The following is a 15,714-nucleotide window of genomic DNA, read 5'->3' as shown; positions in this document are numbered from 1 at the left end:
AAGACTATTGTTACTTATTCTCAGAGGACACCATCACCCATACGGCACTATTTCGGAGCTTATTGGCTCTTCATCAATGGGTGGGCAGGTACCCTGGTGTTGCAATGATGACAACCCAGTTGCTAACTATAACTCCACAATATGAGAGGCAATATGGGCCCCTCAATTTAAATTCTCCGAGGGCATCTACCCCGTTCTTCAAGTTCTCACAAAGGCCCATAACAATGCTGAGTTGGCACCTGATTTCCTTACATCAAGCACGCACAAATACATTCTGTTTGGCAATACCATGTCCTCTGATAGCTCCGCAAATTTAAAACAAGCAGTACATTTCAAAAGTTTATGATTCAGAAGACAACTCCCCCCCCCCCTAGTTCTCCTCTGAGCCATAGCACTCCCACTACCTGAAGCCTTTTGCTTTGCTGCTCTGATCTGAGGCATGATTTCGATTCAATTTCAATACAATTAAAAATATAACACTAAACTTATATCGCAATGCAGTAATAACACTATGAGTATTGAGTTTTATCTCCTACCGAGTTACGTTATATGAATTTCATATCTCCTATCAATTTATATGTATTGAGTATATGTACTAATCTTACAAAGAATTCTATTTCTGAAATAAATCCACATATTCTCTGTCTTCTAAATTTCATTTCTGTAGACTGACTAACATACATCATAAATCATAGAAAAAGGCCAATAAAAGCTTTTAAGTTATATTCATGCAGCTTATGAATCATTCAATCCCAACACCACTCATGCACACATATATCATTCAAGCAAATGTGGCATTTTTAATTACTATTTTCATGTATGTACATTATTGTTCTTTAAGAATTACATATGGGGGGGGGATCAAAAATTTTGTACCCTGACCTAGATAAAAAAACATCAAGTAGGAAGATGCCATTTTTAATATAAGTTGTCTTATTCAATAAGTAACGTGAAATTTCATTCTCGTAGGTGATCATACACCAGAGGTGGAGCCTAGAATCTGAGGAAGAATGGTAAGGGTTGACAAAGTGGAGTATCGAGCAGTGATCAAGTTCCTGCATTTGCAGGGCAAGAAAGCTCACGAAATTGACAAAGAAATGAAAGCTGTGCAGGGGCAGAATTGTCCATCCTGTGACACTAAACAAGTGGAAATGGAAGTTCGAGTGTGGTTGTACAAGGGTCTGACGAGCCAAGAGAAGGAAGGCCATCAACATCCACAACGCAAAAGTTGAGCTGCTGGTTCTCAGTGACAGATGTGTGACAATTTATTTCATCGCAAATGCAGTGGGAATTAGTTATGGGTCTGCCCACAGCATTTTAGGTGACCATCTGCACATATCTAGGGTCTCTGCACTATGGGTTCCAAGATTGTTGATGCCCTTGCAGAAGCAATGTTCTCACCAACTGTTGGATTTGTGTAATGCTGGGTGTACCAGTATGATCTGGAGACTAAAGACATGTCAAAGCAGTGGAAGCACAACTCCCAGAAAGGCAAAGACCACTCCATCTGTGAAGAAGGTGATGGTGTCCATGTTTTGTGACAAGGGGTTATCCTGAAAAGGGGTTATCCTGACAGATTACCTATCTCGTGGTTCCACAATTACCAGAGAATACTACAGAAATCTTTTGAAAAAGTTACACGATGCTTTGAAGGTGAAAAGGCATGGAATGTTAACCAAAGGTGTCCATCTTCTGTCAGACAATGCACAGGCTCACACAGCTGTTTCCACCACCAACTTTATTACCCAGTGTGGCTTTGAACTACTGCATCACCCACCCTATTCTCCTGACCTAGCACCACCAGACTTCTTCTTGTTTCAAGAAATGAAAAAACCATTTTGGATGCCGCTTTGTTTTGTCTCAGGAAGTCATCAATGAAGTGGAATCGTGGTTTCAAGCAAAAAAGTGTGGACTTCTATGATCAAGGCATTAAACAACTGATCCAAAAATGGGAGAAATGTGTTACTATACATGGAGAGTACATAGAAAAGGATTAAAGTTCCTGTGAATTTTCTCCTTTCTAGGGCTATTATTTCTAGGCAAGAGTACAAAATTTTTGATATCTCCTTGTACAGTGGAACCCGGATAAGAAGTTTTCCAAGGGACTGAGGTTTAGAACTTCTTACAAGGGAAAACTTCTTAAAAGGGATAATGACCTAAGGTTATGAAATATTAACTACACAAATAAAAATGAAAAGATACAAATACATAAGTTAAAGATGATTTACTATTTCAGAATTTATAAATATTGTACTCTGCCTATGGGGAAACATTTTTAAACTGAGGATTTCTAATTGCTTAACATTCTGTTCATTAAATTTGTTACTAAGTTGGAAGGATGAACTCCTTTGAAATTCATCCTTCCAACTATAACCCTTCAAATTAGAAAAATATAATATAATCAGTATAATTAAAATTATTTGTAGCATTAAAATAAAACTACCAAGGAGTGACGAATAATTAGGGCCAATACAGTAGATAGACAAAGATACGGTTATTCTTTAAAGAATTTCCAAAAATATAATCTAATCCACAGAAATAAAGTATTATAAATTCAGCTTTCAACATACCTTAAAAGGTTACAAGACACAGCAGCAACAATGCACTAAGCAATTCAGTACTGTTCAAAACCATCAGAATATGCTGCTAATGCTTCATGAGGTTGACAATATCCGATTATGGATATCAATGAAAACAATTGCAATATGTCACTTCCATTATATCAAAATATTTATACTAAATAAAGGTTTTAGGGCTGAAGGCCTCACTAAACCTACAGAAAATTCACTAATTGAACAAGTTAGTGCAAAGCATCATTTTAGTTCATAGTAAATCACCAAGTATGTGAAATGGCATCATTTTTGTTATAGCTCATATTGTGATAGCTTTCACAATAAGTTTCCCTGATATTGCACTACCATGAATAAGCAATGCTTCACCACTAGAAGAGACTAATGTTACTATTTCTTGGCGGATACCACCACCCAGGATTGGGGTGATGGTATCCGCCAAGAATAAGTAACATCTCAGTATTCGTCGAGAATAAGTAACGGTGGATACCAATCCTCGGTGGAGAATAAGTAACATTAACCTTCTCCACTGGTGAAGCATTGCCTATTTGAGGTAGTGCAATATCTGGACAACTCGTGAAGGCATTCACAATATGAGATGTAACAAAACAATGCCATTTCACCTACTATGGTAATTTCTTACAAACTATAAAATGATACTACTAACTAAACTATTCGATTACCAAAATGTATATATTGTTTAATTTTTTTTTAATATAAAAATAAAGAATTTCTATATTAAAAAAAGGATATAGTGGAAAACGTCATTATAATTATAAACTGTGTATTCTTTATCAAGTACTTCTTATGCGGGAAAGCTTTTCACCCAGGAAGTTTCTTACGCGGGAAAATCATAGATTACAACATACAGTGTTGAAATTGGGAATTAAGAAACCTAGTAGAGGGGAAAACTTATGCAGGAATTTCTTATAATACAGGTTCTACTGAATTAAAAACCAGTGTTATCAGTTATCTGATAAAATGAAAAAATATAGCTAATTTATATCTGAAGTAATCATATTTATTATCTGAACTGAAAGGATGCAGGAAATATAAGTACATTACAAGAAGAAATATCACTATATTCAATAAAATATAAGGTGAGTAATATGTACCTTTACATTAGAAAGAGACTCAGAGAGGACATAAGAAGATTTAACACAAGAAAAGTAGAACAAGCATTAAGGGAAAACAAAGGATTTAAATCAGCAGCCATGAGCAGTAATACAGAAAGACAAATGATACTGAAACTGAAGAAAAGTGATGGTGTACTTATAAACAGCAGAAAAGGCATAATTCAAATAGCAGAAGACTACTATAGAGAATTATACAAGGAGCGAGGGAATGATACCAGCAGTGGGGAAGATGGATTGCAAAGTAGCAACACATACGACATACCCGATATTCTTCCTGATGAGGTAGAACATGCATTGAAGAAAATGAAGAATCAAAAAGTCCCGGGGAAAGATGAAGTTACTGTAGAGTTGTTAAAATTGGGAGGAAGAGACATAACACAAAAACTGGCAAGGCTCTTCACAAAGTGCATTAGAAAAGGTGTGACGCCTAAGCAGTGGAATAATGCAATCATAGTTTTGCTGCATAAGAAAGGAGATAAATCAGAAATTGGAAATTATAGACCAATTAGCTTGTTATCTCACATCTACAAGTTGTTCACAAGGGTCATTACTAACAGATTAGAAAGAATACTTGATGAGAATCAACCGAAAGAGCAAGCTGGCTTTAGGACAGGATTCTCAACTATGGATCACCTTCACGTAATATCACAGCTAATGGAGAAAGCAAATGAATATAAAACACCATTATGCCTGGCATTTGTGGATTATGAAAAGGCATTTGACTCCATATAGCATAAGGCAATGTTTCGGGCACTGGAAAGACAAGGCATAGATACACCATATATTATGATTTTGAAGAAAATATATGAGAGTGCTACCTCCTTTATTAGACTAGACAAAGACAGTAGCAAATTTAAAATCGAGAAAGGAGTTCGACAAGGAGACACAATATCTCCAAAGCTGTTTACTGCTGCCCTTGAGGAAGCTTTCAGAAGATTAGACTGGTCGCAGAAAGGAGTCAATGTGAACGGAGAGTACCTAAACCATTTACGATTTGCAGATGACATTATGGTCATAAGCCACGATCCCAAAGAATTAGAGGAAAATCTTAATCAGTTATGCACAGTTAGTAAGGATTTTGGACTAAAGATGAATATGGCTAAAACAAAAGTAATGATGAACAAGTATGCCACAGAAAGGGAAATAATGATTGAAGGAGTAGTAATTGAAAAGGTGGAGTCATATACTTATCTGGGACAAGTTATTAGCTGTAATAATGATAAATGGCTGGAAGTCAAGAGAAGAATAAATTTTGAATGGATAGCATTCAGGAAATATAGTCACATACTGAAGAGCAATATCCCAGTTTGTCTGAAACGTAAAATAATGAATCAATGTATACTCCCCACCATGACTTATGGAAGTGAAACTTGGGCACTCACCAAAAGAATGGAAGAGAAGCTGAGAACTACACAGCGAAGAATGGAACGAATTATATTGGAAATCAGACTGTTAGATAAGAAGAGAAACACATGGATTAGGCAGCAAACTCAAGTAAAGGACATTCTTATCAAAACTAAAGAACTAAAATGGTTTTGGGCAGGACACATAACTCGAAGACATGATGACAGATGGACTAAGAAAATAACAGAATGGTACCCAAGAGGAGCTAGAAGAAAACCTGGAAGACAAAGGTGGAGATGGATAGATGAAATTCATGAGTTTTTGGGTAGTAAATGGATGGCCAGTGCTCAAAACAGAAGGAACTGGAAAGTTGCTGGAGAGGCCTTCATCCTGCAGTGGATTGAAAATGGCTGATGATGATGATGATGACCTTTACATGTGTGGCTTTCACTGAAAAATTTTGTGCTCATTAAAAATTTTGGTAAATTTTAGTTTCACTTAAAAGGCTATAAGATTAAGTTAACTTTAAACAACATGTTATATCAAGCTTGTACTTGGAGGATGTAAAATTCCAATACATATATATCTCATCAGCATCTTAAGCCAAATCAAAATGTCCATTCTTAGCACCCAGAAATTACTATGTCAAAATGTAATACAAATATAATTGATAAAATTATAAAGATTTATAAACTAAATGGTTATTTAAATATAATTATAAAAATTAATTGGCAAGAAATTTTAAAATGTCAGATATATTATCTCTGTCAAACAGTCAATCAGGGATGTGATTGACTGTTTGACAGGCAGTATCACAGGGATGTGATCACTCCCATGTAAACACAGGATGTAGAGAAGAGCAGAGAGAAAAATGAATGAAAGAAAATGTAGAGATAAGCATATAAATAAAAGGAATTATTTCACATATTTAAGAGGGTGAGCTCCTTATTTTCAAGCATATATTCTATTGTATGGCCCTAACATTAGTGTCTGCACTACCAAGAGGGTATTATTCACTGAGTTCCCCCTAACAAAATAGGAAACAACAGCTGCATAATAAGATCAAAGTCTGTCTGGGAGATGTTAATCTCAGGTGGAAAATATATGAAGTAGATCATTATTAGAAAGCCTACAAAAAGGTAAATGGTAACTGCCTCTATGGTGGCAGTAAACAGGATTACAGTACTTGGAAGTAGGGGGTATGGCTGTCCACGAAGATAGTGATTCCACCATGAACACAATAATCTCCGGTTCTATCTTTACAAATCAGGTTGAAATTCCACAAAGTAGGGATCTAATTTTCCTTTAAATATATATCCTGCAAGCAGAGACACAGTGGCTCATGCCTATAGGGTAGGCATGACAAAGACCTTGACAAAGTCAATATAATGTCATAATCCATGGTAATTCTATTTTATGAATTTGGCCATTACTTCAGTGGTTAAATTCATATAGTGGGACATTTGTTAGTCAGCATTCAAAGAGCTAGTTTTCTTAGCTCTGGGTTTATTATTATTATTTATTTATTTTTTTTTTAGGAAATACGGATACTTTCCTGTGTGCATTATCAATCAATATTTATACATTTCACTAATTTTCTTGCCTCCTAGTGGAATACATTTAGCTCTGCCTTTAATCATAATATCTTTCCTTCTTCTACTCTGTAGCATTCCAAGACTAAGTTCAAGTACTGCCTTCACATCAGTTTTTTTTCTTGGGTTTTATAGGATACATTGAGTTTTTGTGATTTACCTTCAACGCTGGATTTTGGCAGTTGGTGCAGAATGAGGTAATCATATGAGGGTGGCAGCTGACTGTTCTATCTGTGCAGGTTTTTGTGAGCTTAATAAATAAAATAAAATGCGATGGGAATAAATGATTCTTTAGGTGGAATGGTCATCTTCGTTTGTGCTCCAGTGAAACATCTCCCCTTAACTTTCTGAGCATAAAAGGTTTATCAATATTTATACATTTCACTAATTTTCTTGCCTCCTAGTGGAATACATTTAGCTCTGCCTTTAATCATAATATCTTTCCTTCTTCTACCCACCACTGACATGCTCATGAGTAAGTGGGGTGCTCACTTGGACAATTAATATATATTGGTTTTGGAGCTGAACATGTAGTAATTTGAAAACCCTTTGACTGAGTGGCTGAAAGACAAAGGAAGGCCATTTGCAAGTGTCTATACTACTGGCAGATGAAGCACCTTAAAGGGTTTTCTGTATATGGCTGTGCTAGGTAGTTAAGATATCCAGCTTTGATTGGATTAGCAGGTAGTGAATTGAAGGCAAAGATGAGTTTTGTAGTGGGGACTAGATTCCCATTCCTACACAGCCATATACACAAAACCCTTTAAGGTGCTTCATGTGCTACCACTCCTCATGTTTTCAGTTTAGAACAGATCACTTTAAGGTGGTCTTATTCAGACATGCAGTCTCAAAATGAATTGTGTCTTGTGGGATGTTACCATAATTAGCCCCCCCCCAATACAGGTGGTTCAGAGGAGATGGTCTGAGTCTTTCTAACCATTCCGAATAAAGAAAGGTGATAATTTTCCTACAGCTTTCTCATTAACAGAGTGGATTATCAGGTATCTAGATGCTACATCTGATATATTTTCAATTTTAGGCCTTTGCTTATGTGATGCTATCCGATTCATTGATATGGTTTTCTGGTCAAGACATTTTGGGGTCAAAGAAGAAGAAAAAGAATTTAGGTTAGCAGGATTCATACTAGTTTTAATTTTGTTTCAGTGCTCAGTTACCCACCCACAACAGAGGACTCCAACTGCCTGGCATTCAACAAATGCACTTAGGGTGGAACACCAGATGTAGTAGTAGTAGTGGCATGTGATGCAAGAAAGCAAATGTATGAGCTTATGCAGCATCAGCCAAAAAAAAAAAAAAAAAAAAATCACACCATTCCCTCCAAATGCCTGTCCAGTTCCTCCTTAAATTTATTCAACCTATCAACTTCCACAACGACAGATGGAAGTTTGTTCCAGCAATTAACCACCCGCTGGCTAAAGGCAAATTTCCACACATCTATTCTATATCTGTCCTTTCTTAATTTGAATTTATGCCCCCTTAGGTTCGTAATCTGAACAAGTGGAAGGATCCCATCAGAATTCAGCGTGCTGAACCCATTCAAGGCCTTATACACCTCAATCAGATCACCGTGCAGGTGCCTAGTCTCCAGCCACTGCAATTTGCAGAACTTAAGCCTCTCTTGATAAGAGGATCCCTTCATTCCCCTCACCAATCTTATTGCCCTTCTCTGTATATGCTCAAGTAAATCTACATCCTTCCTAAAATGAGGCCTCCAGACCTGTATGCAGTACTCAAGGTGTGGCCTGACTATTTGCCTTATACAGAGGGATAATCACCTCCTTTTCCCTGCTAGCAAAATTCCTATATATCATTGACAAAACCCCATGACCTGCCCTGGCAGCCTGTCTGCATTGCTCAGAGAACTTCATATCTGCCTGCACAATTACTCCCAGGTCTTTTTCATTTTCTACCACCTTAAGTGTAGTACCACACAGTTTGTACGTTTCTCTGGGGTTACTTCTACCCATATGCAGTACTTTGCATTTGTCAAGGTTAAACTTCAGTTGCCACTTCTTAGCTCATCTGCCCAAATTATCTAGATCCTGTTGCAGTAGCACACTGCCATTACTGTCATTAACAACCCTGCCAACCTTCGTATCATCTGCAAACTTCGACACTAAGCCTGATATACTTTCATCAATATCATTGATAAATATACAAAACAAGAGTGGACCCAACACCGAACCCTGTGGGACTCCACTAATAACATTAGTTCAAGAAGAGCAGCACCCATTGATTACCACCCTCTGTCTTCTCGCACTTAACCATCCTTTTATCCATTGTAGCAACTTACCCTTAAGTACTCTTATCTCCTCGGGTTTGGTGGACCCAGTTCAAAGGTCAACTAATAAATTCTATAATTTTTACTCTATGGACACAGCTGAAATTCGCTATAGGTGAAGCCAGAACTATTTTCTTCGATTTTCCCACTTCAGTTTTCAAAAATTTCTATTGAATTTCGTGCAAATGACAAAAAAGTAACATCAAGTGTGTATTTTTTTAGGCCTTTTTCTGTTATTTTTCTAACCCCACCCAAATTAACCTATGGCTTATGAAACCCGATATCTGATTCGTTTGTTTGTTTTGGAGCGGGAGTTTCTGTTTACAGAGCGAAATTGTTTTCGTGGAGCGAGGTGTGAGACCAGCGGTTACGTCACACTTCCTAGATACAGCTACATCGAGAGAGGGCCAAACGGCATTTTATGTCTCCACTTCGGACGCTAAGAAAATAAAAAAAAGACACGGGCGGGCTACTGTTAGTCGATAAAGCGAAACAGTAGCAACTGTTTCGCTTTGTCGAAACTGTTTATTGAAGCGCGAACAGATTGTATTTCCTTTCTTCAACGTGTATTGCTCCTACGAACAGAAAATCAAGGAAATTCATGTTGGAAACGGGAAAAAAACTGGTGTAAAACTGATAAGCATTTGATAAAAAAAAGTTTGCTTTATTGTAATTGATTTTAGTAAACAATATCGGAACAGCAGTTTCCTGGGTTTGATCTTCTAACGAAAATTCGAGAAAATATGTCTATTTATAGCTGCGTTTTTTTTTATAAACTTCGTAAACTGGTGCATCGAAGGAAAGAAAAAAAAATCATATGCTACGAATAACGGGTTATTTCTTGAAATATGTATTCTTCACAAAAATGCAAGATTTCAAACAATACAAAGCTAACGGATGCTCAAAAAGTATCAGTTAGAAAATATTTGCTTGTTACGCTTTGTGATGTCATCGCAAAGGGAGAAATTCTGTTTTAGTACAGAAGACGAATAAATCCATGGTCATCTGCTGTTCAGAGCTGTAATAAAAAGAAAAACAGATTTTCTCCCTATCACTTCTCTTGTTTTGTTGTGGTTTATGGTGAGCAATTTCACACAATCAAGTCCGTGACTGCTAAATGCCCTGCGGTTTCTTGTATTCTCTCTCTCTATTTCGGGAACTCTGACTGTGTGGTCATCCGGAGTATAAACCGAAAATTTGTTCATCAGAATGCTGCCCACCAATGGCACCAATTATCATCTCTTTTACTGCCCTTCTAATTTTCAATATGTGCAGAAAATTGACTTGGGCAAAATTCGAAAGTGTTACTTCAATTAGGAGCAAAAACGGTTTCTGCCAACATAACGAATTACTTCAGGTATAATAAAAGGACGACTGCTAATGTTTTCCTATAGAAGGAAGTGTCCACAATAAAACATCTGTACAAGGCGGTCACTCAAAGGAAAGTAACCGTTGTCATTTTTATTCAAGGACAGCTATACAGCGATGTTTGAAATGTATAAAATGTCAAAAGGGTAATTGACAAGTACACGTTTTCTGTTCCTATATACAGTCGGTCCTCGTATAACACGTGTTTGCATTACACGAATTCGATCATACACGATTTATAAATAGGGGAACGTTATCTTATATAACACGAACCGAATTCGCTTATACACGATTCGCCTTTGTGTTTACAAGAAATGGCAGTCGAACGCGGAATCACCCCAACTGAACGCAACACGATAGGAATGAAGAAGATTCTGAAAATGTATTTATGTGTTTTATATCAGTGAAGGGGAAACACATTTCACCATAATAACGTAAAAACCAACACAATTCCAGCTATCGATATAATCGCAAATGCAATTAGATGGAGTTTACTACCAGTTTATAACAGATTGCACTAGCAGAAACGCAAATGGAAATTGTTTTTATTGTTTTATGGTAGTAACCCCCAGAAATGTGCTTTAGTAAAATGTGAGGTGTTAATAGTGTATCTCGGCCTTTACGGTGTTATTTATTCAGTTGCTACACGCGCGCAGCTTTGTTTATGTGTATCAAGCGTGCCTCCTCGTTTTGTAATTGCGCTTTATTCCCTAAAAATTAGTAAAATACTTAAAAGGGGTGAAAAGGAAGCGTCCTGGCTAAGACACTGCAGATTCAGAGAGAAAAAAAATAAGCAATACCGATAAACAGAGGCGGACTGGGTCAAAAATTCTTACCCGTGAAAATTTATAGTGGCCTCATACTATGATTTATGGCCAAAATCACACCGGCCTCCGGCCCACGGTGGTTTCCCCCGTAAGGCTTATGGCCAGTCCGCTTCTGTCGATCGAGAAAAATATGAAATTGTGAAACGCTTAGAGCGAAATGAAAGACCATGTGATATTGCACGTGCTACAGACCTAAATGAGGCAACGCGGAGAATTACAAAGAATGCAGAGAAAATAAAAACAACTTTCATAGCGGGAACAACTCAAAGTGTAATTAAAATCCATTAGATTAAGACACAAAGAATTGGAAGAGATGGAACGGCTGTCATCTCTTTGGATAGAAAATCAAACAAAAAGCAAGTTTGCTTACGATAGAAGCAAAAGCATTATTTTATTACGATAGAAGCAAAAGCATTAGTAATATTTTATTACGACTTACGTATTATAATTTATACTTACGTATTATAAAATACGTAAGTATTTTATTACGACTATTTTATTTAATATAATAAATTTTTTACGAATAAAATACGTATTTTATTCTTAAAAAATACTTTTTTAGTATTAAAAAATACTAAAAATACTTTATTATAATATAATATTATTTTTATTACGTATTTTAATCGTTATAAAATACTTACGTATTTTATAACGATTAAAATTACCGGATTATTTATTGTGTTTGGTAATGTTTTGGTTCCAAATGTGTGTTCAATCTTGGGTGGTCGGCACCTAACCCTACTTTTCCCATAGGGCCTGTTGTTTATATTGCACGATTTTGCATTGCACGAGGGTTTCTAGGAACGCAACTATCGTGCTATACGAGGACAGACTGTATATATATATATATATATATATATATATATATAGGAACAGAAAATGTTCAAGCAGAAATTTACGTAAAGCCAAATATTGTTAGAAAGTAAAAATGCAAAAAAAAAAAATAATAAATAAATAAAATAAATAAATAAAAAAAAAAGCTTGATTATCTGTATTGAAAAACAAAAATATCGTTCCTTTCTTCAATATCCCCCGACTTTGCGGTCGTCCGGAATATAAATTTACAATCCTTTTATCTTCTAAGTTGAGTTCAGATGATAAAAATTAGAGTTTTTACACAATTGCAAGGAAAAGCCATTTCCGTACTCAGAACATACGGAATTACTTGGAACAACAAAGGACTGTTTGATTTTACAGCAAAAACCAATAAAATATATCTGTAAAAGGCAAAAACATCCAGTCAGTCGAAAGTTACCGTAGTTGTTTGCATCCAGGGACAAGCTATACAGCGATATTTGAAATTTATATTCAGCTTCTATATATATATATATATACCAAATTGGGAAAGTTCTTTGTGGTCCAATCAACATGTACTAATGAATATTCCCTCTGGAAATATTGCAAGTGAGCTCAAGAAATTTTTTTTTTCTTCCGTTTCCACTGTGGTTTACAATAGAAGAATTTCCTTGATTTTTTGTTAGTAGATACAATACACATTGAAGAAAGGAAATGGGATATTTTAGTTTTTCAAAAACAATTGATTGCAATTATTTCGTACAACCATTACGAAAAGCAGTAAAGCAAACTGTTGTGAAAGTGCCATGCAAAATATTGTTCGGTTCGCAAGTAATGATGCTCAATTGTTTGTTTTCCACGAAAGTTGTTTACTTTTTTATTTTCTCCTTGGATCACCATGGCAACGCTAATGACGTAAGCTTGACCAGTCAATTATATCTCCGCTTCTGTTGATTCGTTGTAGACAAATGAAGCGGGAATTTTGACTAATGCAGTAACGCGTAACAAGATAAAATGTATCTGCCGTCATTTTTTGCTCTCATAATTTCATAAATTGATATGTGGTCGCACATTTTTGCTGTTTTCGAATGAATTAACAGTTTTTGCTGAACGCCAAAGGTAGGAAATCAAAGAATATACTTCTGTTTATGTATACTGAGAGTTTCAATTTTTTAAATTGAGTAGAAATTATGGAAATTATCAGTTTCTCTCAGTGGGGGGGGCAATTTTCAAGTGAGATTGAAAAGTAGGGTTATGGGGGAGGCGATTGTGTAAGGGTTAATACTTTAATAATATATATGTAATACTTTATAAAACCGTTATTTCGTTCGAATATTGCAGGCATTGTTTTTGTATATAGTGATAGGGAATTCAAATTTTTAATTGAGGTAGCTAGGTAGCTCTAACATATAATTGTAGAAACAGTAATACACTTCACTGTTTCTATTAGATAGTGTAGTATTGACATTTAATTAATTTAATTTATTGATTTTATTAATTTAAAGTACCATGCCCCAAACTAGAGCAGCAAAGCAACGGGCACAAAGTGGCAGGAGTGCTGTGACTCGGGGGAAACTGAGGGGGGCGATTCTCCAATGCATCACACAGCCTAAAAAAATGTGCAACTTGTGAAATGTTTGCCGAACTATCTGGAACGGAACATGATATTGCCATGGGGGATGTCTTTGTGTGTGCACGATGTAAGGAGTGTAAGGAAATCAGGCAACAAATCAGCGTTGTTATGGGCCTATATGAGAGTTTGAAGGGCAGGGTGGATGCCCTCGAAAGATCTAAATTGAGGGGCCCATCAGGCTCTCAGCTGCCCACATCAACGCCAGAGCTTGCACTTGGTCATCACGCAACACAGCGGCAACCCCCAAGGCAGAATGCGCTGGTCCCTCAGGAACTAGTAGTTGTTGGTGACTCTATTGTCAGGGAAACGGGAAACATGCTTTGTATAAAGGATAGGTGGAACAGGACCAGAGTATGTCTGCCAGGGGCAAAGGTTGATGACGTTGTAGAGCAGATATCATCTTTTAAGGTGATATAGTTGTACACGTTGGCACTAATGATATCAAGAGTAAGAGACCGGCAGAATTACTTAACAAGTACAGGTCACTGATGAAAAAAAGCCGTGAATTAAGGTTGAATAAGTGTCTGCAATTCTGCCCAGACACGATAGGAGGGAGTATATGATGAGAGCCTTGTCAATCAATTGGGCCCTGGAAAGATTGTGCAAGGCTCAAGGGATAGAATTTTTTCCAGCCTGGACTGTACTTGTTAACAGAAGAGACTGCTTCTACAGGGATGGGATACACTTAAATAGAAAGGGTGCAAGAATATTTGCTGATGCTATCGACGAAGTGTTGGGTGGGTCGGAAAACTGATAGCTTGGGGGGATACAAGGACTAATAGTTTAACAGTAGCCGTAGGCAGAGGTGAAGGTGATTCTTGCACAACTTCTATTAGAATAAGTAGCGACCTGGAGCGAGGGGTGTTGGGGGTTTCAGGGACGGGTGGCAGTCATCGTGAAACAGGTGGGTAATGTACCCAGACATTACCCCTGAATTGCTGCTAACCTCAATCCCAACCCTTGAATCATGAAGGTAGACATGCACTAACATTGCTTATCCTGGAAAAGCCATCTTCGGACCACCCATCTTGTTGAAGCAGGAGCCAAAGTGATGTGCTAAGCTGGACCCAGATCCAGCTAGCACATCACTTTGGCCATCTCTTAGCGAATTCCAGATCTTACTTTCTCAATTTCTTGGAGGGGGGGGGGGAGTACATGGCATATATGCCAGATTCTTATGGTTTTATTAGCCTGGAACCAAGGCTGTATGTGTTGGATCCACTGAATTAAATCTAGAGGTCTAGCAGCATAACCATGTACAGGATTCCAGATCAGTCTGATTTAATTTTAGGATGAAAAAAAAAAAGTAGTGTCACAGCGGATAGCCATATATACATATCCATTTCATTTTTATTTTAGCTTTTTTTTTTCTTCATATAATTCTTTGTTTTTCCTCCACCCCACAAATAATATATCCAAAAGGAAAGTCAAATGACAGTAAGCTATACTGATATAAAAAATAAAGTTCAGTGTAATTCCACCTATCACATACAGACTATTTTGTCTGTATGTGATAGGTGGAAAAAACATACAAATAAACATATAAAACATGCACATACAAATAAATACAAATCGTAACTATTAATGAAAGGATTATACTTTCCGTGTTTTAAATAATAGCATCTAAAATATCTCTGGGTCTGAGTGGCAGATGGCATTTAGATGCACTGTTTCTATGCACATGAATTATTGTTTCATAGCCTTAACTGTCAAGAAGGTGTGCTGGTCTCTGTACACCAAAAATTAAAAAAACAAATAAATAAAAATCAAAATATCTGCTAGCATGATGACTATGAATATTTGTATTCATATAGTAAAGTTTATTTTGTTGATCTGCATGATTTGAAGGATATTTCTTTAACTCTGGAGAGGAAGGGGGGTAACATAAAATGTTATATAAGCAGGCACCAATGACTAATTCTTTATTAGTTTAAAGAGCACCTTCATTAGTACTCTGGCATCCAGGCATTTCAATGAGAAGTAATCCTTTCACAGGCACAAATTGGGCAAACTCATCTAAGTAATAACTACTTAGCTGATTAAGTGAGAGATCTGATTATTTAATGTTCATTCCATATTACCGAAATTTTAATAGCAAATGCATCAAAATTAGAATTAGAAAATATATAGAATGGACATTAAAAATT

The 15,714-nt window shown here is 36.5% G+C and overlaps 1 protein-coding gene across 1 annotated transcript in view; it reads right to left on the bottom strand.

Moving 5' to 3' along the window:
• LOC150078519 (uncharacterized) overlaps window positions 1-15,714 on the bottom strand; it is a 541,829-nt gene that overhangs the window by 37,191 nt on the left and 488,924 nt on the right. The gene's annotated exons all lie outside the window — the stretch shown is intronic.

The sequence above is a fragment of the Mastigoproctus giganteus genome, chromosome 11, assembly GCF_048544385.1.
Source record: "Mastigoproctus giganteus isolate SK-2022 chromosome 11, ASM4854438v1, whole genome shotgun sequence".
NCBI lineage: Eukaryota > Metazoa > Arthropoda > Arachnida > Uropygi > Thelyphonidae > Mastigoproctus > Mastigoproctus giganteus.
Note: the sequence above shows the minus strand (reverse complement) of the source record. Positions and strands in the feature narration are given on the sequence as shown.